Below are 8,358 nucleotides of genomic sequence, written 5' to 3'. Positions count from 1 at the left end.
CTAAATGAACATAGTTCCATGCAAGAAACATAAACCTAATAAAATACAGTGCTAGACAAATGCTGCACTGTATAGTAAGATTTCAGGACTGGGTGAACACAGCTTGATAGGATTTGTTGTGGTTTGTGAACTGCATTTGAAGCTTTCCCTGGAGGTTGGAATTGCTTTCATGTTTGAAGAAGACCATTTTGAGAAGAACTATTGTCTCTATGAGCTTTGTGATGACAGACTGAAAGGACGAGCATGAGGGATGCACTTCTACCCACATTTGAGAATTTATGAGGTTTCCTAAGGTTGTGTGGGTTCAGCATGCAAGTACCGCAAAGTTTTGGAGAGTCGAGTGTGTGCATTTTATGCAAACTGGTTCCATTCTCTTTCAAATGGCAAGAATATCTGTTCATAAATCAGGACAGAAGTACCAACAAGTCTTTGAATATTATCTGTTTCTTATGGTAGAGCATCTTCTTAGGACTAAGCTAGAATAATAAATTTTTTACCAACTTACTCTTATTTTGATTAGGAAAGATAGATTCTGATCATTTTGGTGCCTGTCAGCACTGCAAGTGATCAGAGTTAATTGACTGTTACTCAGATGAATGTTTGAGAGCGATGGACACAGTGTTCATTTACAGCAGCTGAGTAAATATTGCTTCAGTAGGCTTGAGCATTTTTTTGTCCTTTTTATGAAATATATTTGTGTCCAAAACCCTGTGTCTGTTAGTATTTCTTATTTTACCAGTTCTAGGAACTTCAGTAATACTTCACAAATACAATTTCTTGAATGTTCTCCGTTTTTTTTTCTGAAAAAAATAGCTTAAATTGATTAGTCTGGCTCTTGCAGACAGCTAGTTTGCCTACTGCTATTGCAGGGTAGCTGTAAGCTTGCTGTGTTTGATTTCAGGGGAATTGGCCAAGTACAGGCAATATTCTGCTCATACTGGCTCAGCGCAGCAGTTCCTGTGTCACTCCCAATTTCTGTGATCATTTTGAAGGGAACGGCGAGGGGTGAGGGAAAAGGCAGCCATTGTACAACAGACAAATGTTGCAGTAGCTTTCTGAAACCAAACCAGAGTACAGGCATCTTTTCAGCCACCGCTTTAAACAGCATTCAACACTTGTCCCGTTTTCAGCTGCAGTTTACCAGTTGTCACTTAATAGACATGAAGTCAGAACAGATAGTTAAGGTTCTACACCAGACACCAGAAATATCTATGCTGCTTGCTGTAAAATATGGCCTGATTTCTGTGTGCCATTTAGCAATGCTTTAATCTAAGGCTGCAGTCTTTTTGTGCTGTGGTTTATTCTTAAATCTTATGTTAGACTAGTTCATGCTTTAAGAAACACTGTTTTTGTGTAGCACTGTTGTACCACTTAAGCCACAGTTGGCATGGTTTCAGTATTATTATTATTATTATTATTAATAATAATAATAATAATAATAATTTACTTCGACTTAACTTCAGTAGATTGTGCCAGCGTACTGGTTGGAAATTCAGTTTATGTCATCTCAGATTCTTAGCCTCCACAACCAGAGCGATAATCAAACTGCCTTTGAAGTATCTGAGGTTTCAGATGTTAGTGCTCTGTATTTGCATAAGGCTAATTTGTTAAAGAAACAGCAGAAGTGCTGAGCTGTGAACATGGTTGGGGCTAGAAAACAATTCTGAAAAGCTTATTCCTTTTTGTCTGTGGTCAGTCTGTCATTGTGTTGTGAGGAAGTCCCTTAATTTCTTGTGTTTCCAGTACTTTATCTATTTAAGTGTTGATGTGAATGTACTTCTTAAAGCTCTTCCTTTGGTATTTCTGTGCAGGATGTCTTCCATGGTTACCTTCTCTTCTCCTGCTCTCGACTACTTCTTGGTAGTTTCATGCACAAATTCAGCAATCTTTCTGTGCCAGTTGCCTGCTATTCTATGTGTCTCCTTTTGTTCAATCTAAAATATTGCCTTGTGTCTCTCATATCTGCTCACAGGTGTTTAGTTAGCTCAATATGGCTAAATCATAACTTTAAATCTTCCCACTTTTTACCCCTTCCACACTCTCAGTTGCTGTGGATAATCACTACTCTGTATGTCATTGAGGTCTGAAATCTAAAAATTTTCTATGACGTGATGGATCTTAGAACCAGGAGTAGGGTCTCAGTTGTAGTCTTGCAAATTCTGAGTGCAAGGGCGTTTTATTTTTATTTATTTTTTAATCCATCACACAGAATCTCTTGTCCAGGCTCCCATTGTTACGCTAATGTATTTTTGCAGCCTTTCCAGTTGCAGCCTTGCTCCATTCATACCATCTAGAGATGTCCTACAGAGAGAATTTTCCAGAGTTTCTGCTGAGTCATTTCTTGCTTAGGTTCTTCCTCTGTCTCGTCTTTCACTGGACCTCACACATAAACAGTTTCCTTTCACTTTCAAGGTACATCAAAGCCTATCCCCAGCCATTTTTAGTTGTTTTTTTTTTTTTCCCCAAGAGGCCATTTTCTATCTCAGATCCCACTAGTTTCTGCTCCCATTCTTTCAGCTTTTCATACCACTTTCTCCCAAGCTGCCCTTTATGATTGAAAGAAACTTTCTATAAATGTCTGCAAAGCTACTTCATTGTTCCTCATAATTTTTTTGTTTAAACATACTTCTTTTTTTTTTTTTTTCGTTCTGTAGAGGCTACAAAATATCACAAACAATTAAGCTTTTGTTGTGCTAAAATCACTACCTGTAATTCTGACTGGTATTGGGTTCGTTTCGTGTAACTTATGCCCCGTTGTCTTTCCAAATCTTGTCTTTTATGTTAAATTCAACCTGAAAGCTCCTGGCAGAGGGTATGTGTCCTATATAAGCAGTATTGAGTGCCTGTGCAATTTGGTTGTGATCTGAGATGATCTAAACAAAGAACAGTGTTAATGTAAGTACCACATAGCACTTCACTGAGAAGGTAAAGGTATTGACTAGTGCTGAAGCTAACCCAAACAGTGCTTTACTCTTGCTTTTACCCCCCAAAACTGCACAGACTGCTTGGCTGCTCTGTCATACAGTTTATTGTTACTTCCAATGCCTTAATATCCTCTCCAGCTACTTCCTGACTGCTTCTGTGGTGGTTGTCTCCCTTGTGTCTGCAGCTGAGACAAGCTACATTTAGTTCTTTGTCTTGTACCTCTTATCTTTGTGTCAAATAGATGATGAATATTTTGAGGAACATTACACACCTGTTCTTTGTTATTAATTCCTAATCTGTCTTGTCTGTATGGAAATTTGTGATGCTGCATTCCAGTTGTGGGAAAAATTCTGCTGGCCTAGATTTGAACTGGGTTTCAGGGGAAAAAAGGCAGGGGATGTGCTTTGATTGTTACGAAAGCTTGTAACAGCTTGTTGCAAGAGAAACTGTCCTTGGCAATGGCTCTTACCATACAGGTTTTCATTGTCTCCTTTGCTGCTGTGCTCCAGAAGAAAGCTGCTGTCGTTCACTGGCCCCTACAATGGCTGGTGCCAGGATCTGTGCTGACACTACAAAACCTCATCCTCTGTTAAAAGCTGAGCAGCTACAGGAACAGGATTTTTCTCCTCACGCTGCGTGCTGTAGGAAGTTCACTTTACAAAGCAGGGGAATGGTCTGGATGTCCTTTCCTTCAGCAGCACCTCCAAGCAGTTTGCCAAGGAAGCAGACCCACTCCTGGAAAGGGTGTTGCCCTACTCCCTTGTTAGTAGGGGTGACAACACTGAAGTGATAGCTATTAAGAAATGCAATGTGCCTTTGCTAGTAAGTGAATGTAACTTCCCTGGCTGTTGATCTTGGCCTTTGTTATTTTTATTCTGTTGTTGTATGATTTTAAATTTCATCAAGTCTTATACATTCTGGGTGATTATTTTGACCACCATGGAGAACTCACATCTAAACCACTTTTTGTTGGACTGTTTTGGAGTTTGTCGTTCACTGGCATACAATAAGTGCTGCATGAGATTTCACCTTTTTGAATATCAGTAGTGACTATTGCAGAGGGTTATCCCCACAAAGGGTTATGCCCTTGCGGCCAGTAAGAAAATAGAGGCTCTTTTAGGAAGTTATATCTTATTATATATCTTATTATTATTATTATCTTATTATATATCTTATATCTTCAGTGTAGCAGATGACTGGTATTTGGAGTTGTGTGACTGCCTCAACCAGAAAGCTAAACTGATAGGAGTACTGTATTTCATGTAGTATCATGTATCTTACAGGAGCTGCAGGGTAGAAACCAAACCCAGATAAGTCTCTTTGCCATCAGTGTTGGGATTTTGAAGCGTGGCAGGACAGCCGTGGAAATAAAAGACCAAACCATAACTGTGCAATTAATCTTGCTTTAAAAACAGTTGCACCATACGGAATGCTGAAGTATTGTGTTTGAGCCATTATACCTTATTTAGAAAAGGAAACTGTAGAGAACCATGTATGCTTGAGTAATGTGCAGGTTTGTTGCTAAAGTTGTTTGCGGGACCAATTTTTACTGCTTGAGTCTCTGTAGTTGCAGGAAAGTAGATGTAGCTGCTAAATTTAGAAAGTGCAGTTAATGGAGCTGATAAATGACTATTGACAACCTCGAAGCTGAACCCTTAATCCATACCAGTATTCACTCCTGGGTTTTTAGTATATATGTATGTATTTATATCATGTATGTATATACATGATATGATTGGTGATAAACTGCACCTTAGGAGGATTAAATGGATATGTTTCTGGAATTTTTATCTCTAGTTGATACCTTCCACCAGATATAAATACATACATATTATAAAAAACAATTATATCTGTTTGGGTATTTTGTTCTGAATTGTCTTCTTTGGTTCTTTCTGTAGTTTGGTTGTTTATGAGAGGCAGTGGCTGAAATATTCAAGTTTCAATTGAAAAGCAAAACAAAACTTTTTGTAGAATTTTTAGTGTGAGAATGTACATAGATTATATATGTATCATCTACTTCCTCTCCTTATGCTCTCTTCAAATGACCAAAATCTAAGCTGATCAAATAAAAGCAGAGATTTTACTGAAGTGCTTTAGTTGCTTCTCTAGCTAATCTTTTGACTATTGGCAAGATTTTAATTATAGTTTCTAATCTACAAAGCATTGAAATAAATCTTGCCTTTTATTCATATTATTTGCATCTGTCACTTTGCGTGTGCAAAATAAGGACTGGATAACCACAGATGCCAAATTATGATCTGAAGACTGATAGATTTTTTTCTGTATTGTGACTATGTAGGTCTCACTGTACTCCCTCACCTTCTGTAGATATGATTTGCCATATTTTCACTTACCCTGTGCATATGCTCTCATAGCATCCTCCAGTGTGATTATCCATACAATTATAACAACCTGACTGGTTAAAAGACTCTGGGAGCAGATGCTGTGCACTTCTGTTCAGTGTATTTCCTGCAGCCCCCACCTTTTTCACAGCTGCAGTATCATTAATGTAATGTTACAGGTACATATCAGAATTGTTGTGATTTGTTGGATCTTTTAGATCTCACCGTAAGGTCACTAGGTTTAGATTGCTCTAGTGAGCAAACTAAAATGGTTTACCAAAACAAGAAATTCTACTTTTGCTTCAGTCCCAGGCATGGAGATCAAGCTCTGAAACCATTGTTGGCCCTGAAGCAGCTCAAAAATCTTTTTAAAGGGCTTTTAAAGTAACCCACCAGGGAGAGCAACCACATTTTAGATATTTTGTTAAGAGTAGTTATACGTCAAAGATAGATTAAGTATTTTAATAAATTACTTAATAGCCTCTTATTGGTGTCCAGAGATATCTGAGTGAGGGAAAAGGTAAAGGTTATGAGTGTTATTGGCAGCACACTGGCAAGATGAAGATAAATTGGCTAATGCTTGATGCTTTAGTTGGTGCTTACCTCTTAGGAAAGCATGTAGTTACCAGTTTTGCCTGTGACTGACTTTGTTGTTTAAACCTCTTAATCAGCATACTAAACTGAGTCTTTGATACTAAATTGCATCTCTTAATGTTGAAACATATAGGTTGGTAGAATGCTTTCTTTAGTTTCCCCTTCTTCATTTTTTATTCTGAAAAATTCCCTGCCTCCCTTACATTGAGTTCCAGTTCAATGACTTAGAAAGCTGGATAGAATGAAGAAACATGGGGAAAATATCTTGAAGCTCAGATAACTGAATAAGATGAAGTCATGTCACACTTGGTAATTGAACTGAATTCAGGGACTCCCTATGAAGCAGATTTCTGAATTAGCTTATGGCACTCCAGAAAACTCCAGGTGCCCTTCAGGTGAAATTTAGAATCTGGGAGAAAAGCTGGGATGGGTTTCTGAGCAAAGATGAAATGACAGGACTATGTTTTTATTCATTTTTCTCTGAAATTCACTGGTAATGAACTGTGTTGCAGGCCCATAGTTCTCTAACACAATTTTTCAGTTCCGAGTTTGGTTTTGGGACTTTTCATTGCTTTTGTGTTTGGCCCCAGAAAACGAGGCCACATTTTTCCTGTTCTCAAACAAAATGTGTTGCAGGTAACATAATCCAGCCAACAATTTAGCCACTCATTGCTTGACTTCTCCACACTTTTTATTCTGGAATATCAAATCAGTTGTGAGACTGCGAGACAAAATATCCAAGAAAAATGTTTTTTCTTCTTTGTGCGATTTTTTCCATCCTTTTTGATATTATGTTGGAATTCGTGTGATGCAGTTTGCACTGAGAAACAATCACGTAGGATGGTATCTGCCTCTCTTTCTTTCACAGCTTTCCAATTAAAAAAACCAATCCACTGGCCCATTTTCATGTCTGACTGTAATTGAACTGTGCATGACAATGAAACTGATGTTGAAGATTCCATTTATTCCCATGCAGTAGCTGTTCCTACTTTATTTGAAGCAATTGCTTTTATTTATTAAATGATTTTCTCTCAGACTATACACCTGCTTGTCAATATTCACAGTTTGTTCACTGCCTGGCCCTTTAATAGTAATCTATGATTAGTCACTGTGTTCCCAGCCTTTGGAGTTTGTTATGATCTTTTAGAGAGGAAAGAGATGGAGGAGAATTGCAGTTATCTGTACATAATTAGGCAGGTGGACTCTTTATGCCAGCTGTGCAAAAAAGAGTTCAGTGATCTAGTCAAATGCCAGGTATGAGCTAACGTGTGCCATGGTTATTGAACCCTGTGAGGCTAAATATGAATAAGCATGCATTTTTCTATGGCTGTGACTAACGTAGCCATAGATTGATTCCATTTTATTCTGCATGGCTATTTTATCATTAGTTTCATTTGAAAGAGAGATAGTAAACCAATTTTTATGGTTACACAGTGGCATTGAATGGTGAGTTTTATGAAAGACTATTAAAGTAGTGATAACAGTGTTAATTTTAACTTTTTATAAGAAAACAAGGGAAAAAAAATAGATGCTTAGAAAGATTTGTTGCACTAGAGAGTTATTGTATAAATCTGGCTGCTGTTGTGTTTGCTCATACAGTCTCTAAACAAAGATAGGGCTTTTATTTATCTAGTTTTGGAAAAAAAGTACTCCCAGAAAAGACAGTATAGTGATTTTTCTACCTCATTTTCAACAAATTTTAGGGAACCAGATTTCCCCTTCTTAAAAGGAAATATGAAATATTTTTCAGGAGTTGCAAATTTAAGGAAATTCAGTGTATGAATCCGTAAAATCTGAAAATTTCAGGCCCATTTCAAAGCTAGATTTTCAGAAAGAATCCAGCTTTCTTGATAATCACCCTAGCATAGTTTCCCTTTCAGGTTATTGCTTCCAAGAATCTATACTGTCACAGCTGCGTGCTGCCAGACTCTTAGTTGTCTTATCATCCTATATGTTTGGCTGTGCTTGGTGACTGCTTGGGATCTGTTTGAACCTATGCCACCTGGCCTCTTCTGTGGGGAAACTTGTGTTCAGAAAGGAGGCTAATATATGTTTGAGTCCCATTTTCACATGCCTTGCACCTCTACGATGTGAGTACACGTATGTGCTTGGACATTATGCTAACGTTCACTTGACTGAAAGACAGTATAGATATAATGGGTTGAAAATGTGATCCCATGTGAGATGCATGGTGTGAAGAATATATGCAGCCTCAGGATGTATCATGGACCCTCAGAGAGATCGCAGGGAGGCACAGGACAAATAGATACGCTGAAGAAGTAGGTAGTAATGTCCACCAAGGCAGATGTTAGAAGTGGAATAAATGTTCTTGGGATAAATCAGAGAGCACTGGCTCTGGGTCCCTGCTGAAGAGGGGGGTGAACTGGTGCTGCCACCCTTCGCAAGGCTGCAAGTCCACATCTTTCAGTTGGGATGAATAGTAGGATTGTGCCTTTGATTGGCTGACTCCTGAGGGAGAGGGAAATGTCTGGGTGCT

This window comes from Nyctibius grandis, chromosome 6, assembly GCF_013368605.1.
Source record: "Nyctibius grandis isolate bNycGra1 chromosome 6, bNycGra1.pri, whole genome shotgun sequence".
Classification (NCBI taxonomy): Eukaryota; Metazoa; Chordata; class Aves; order Nyctibiiformes; family Nyctibiidae; genus Nyctibius; species Nyctibius grandis.
Note: the sequence above shows the minus strand (reverse complement) of the source record.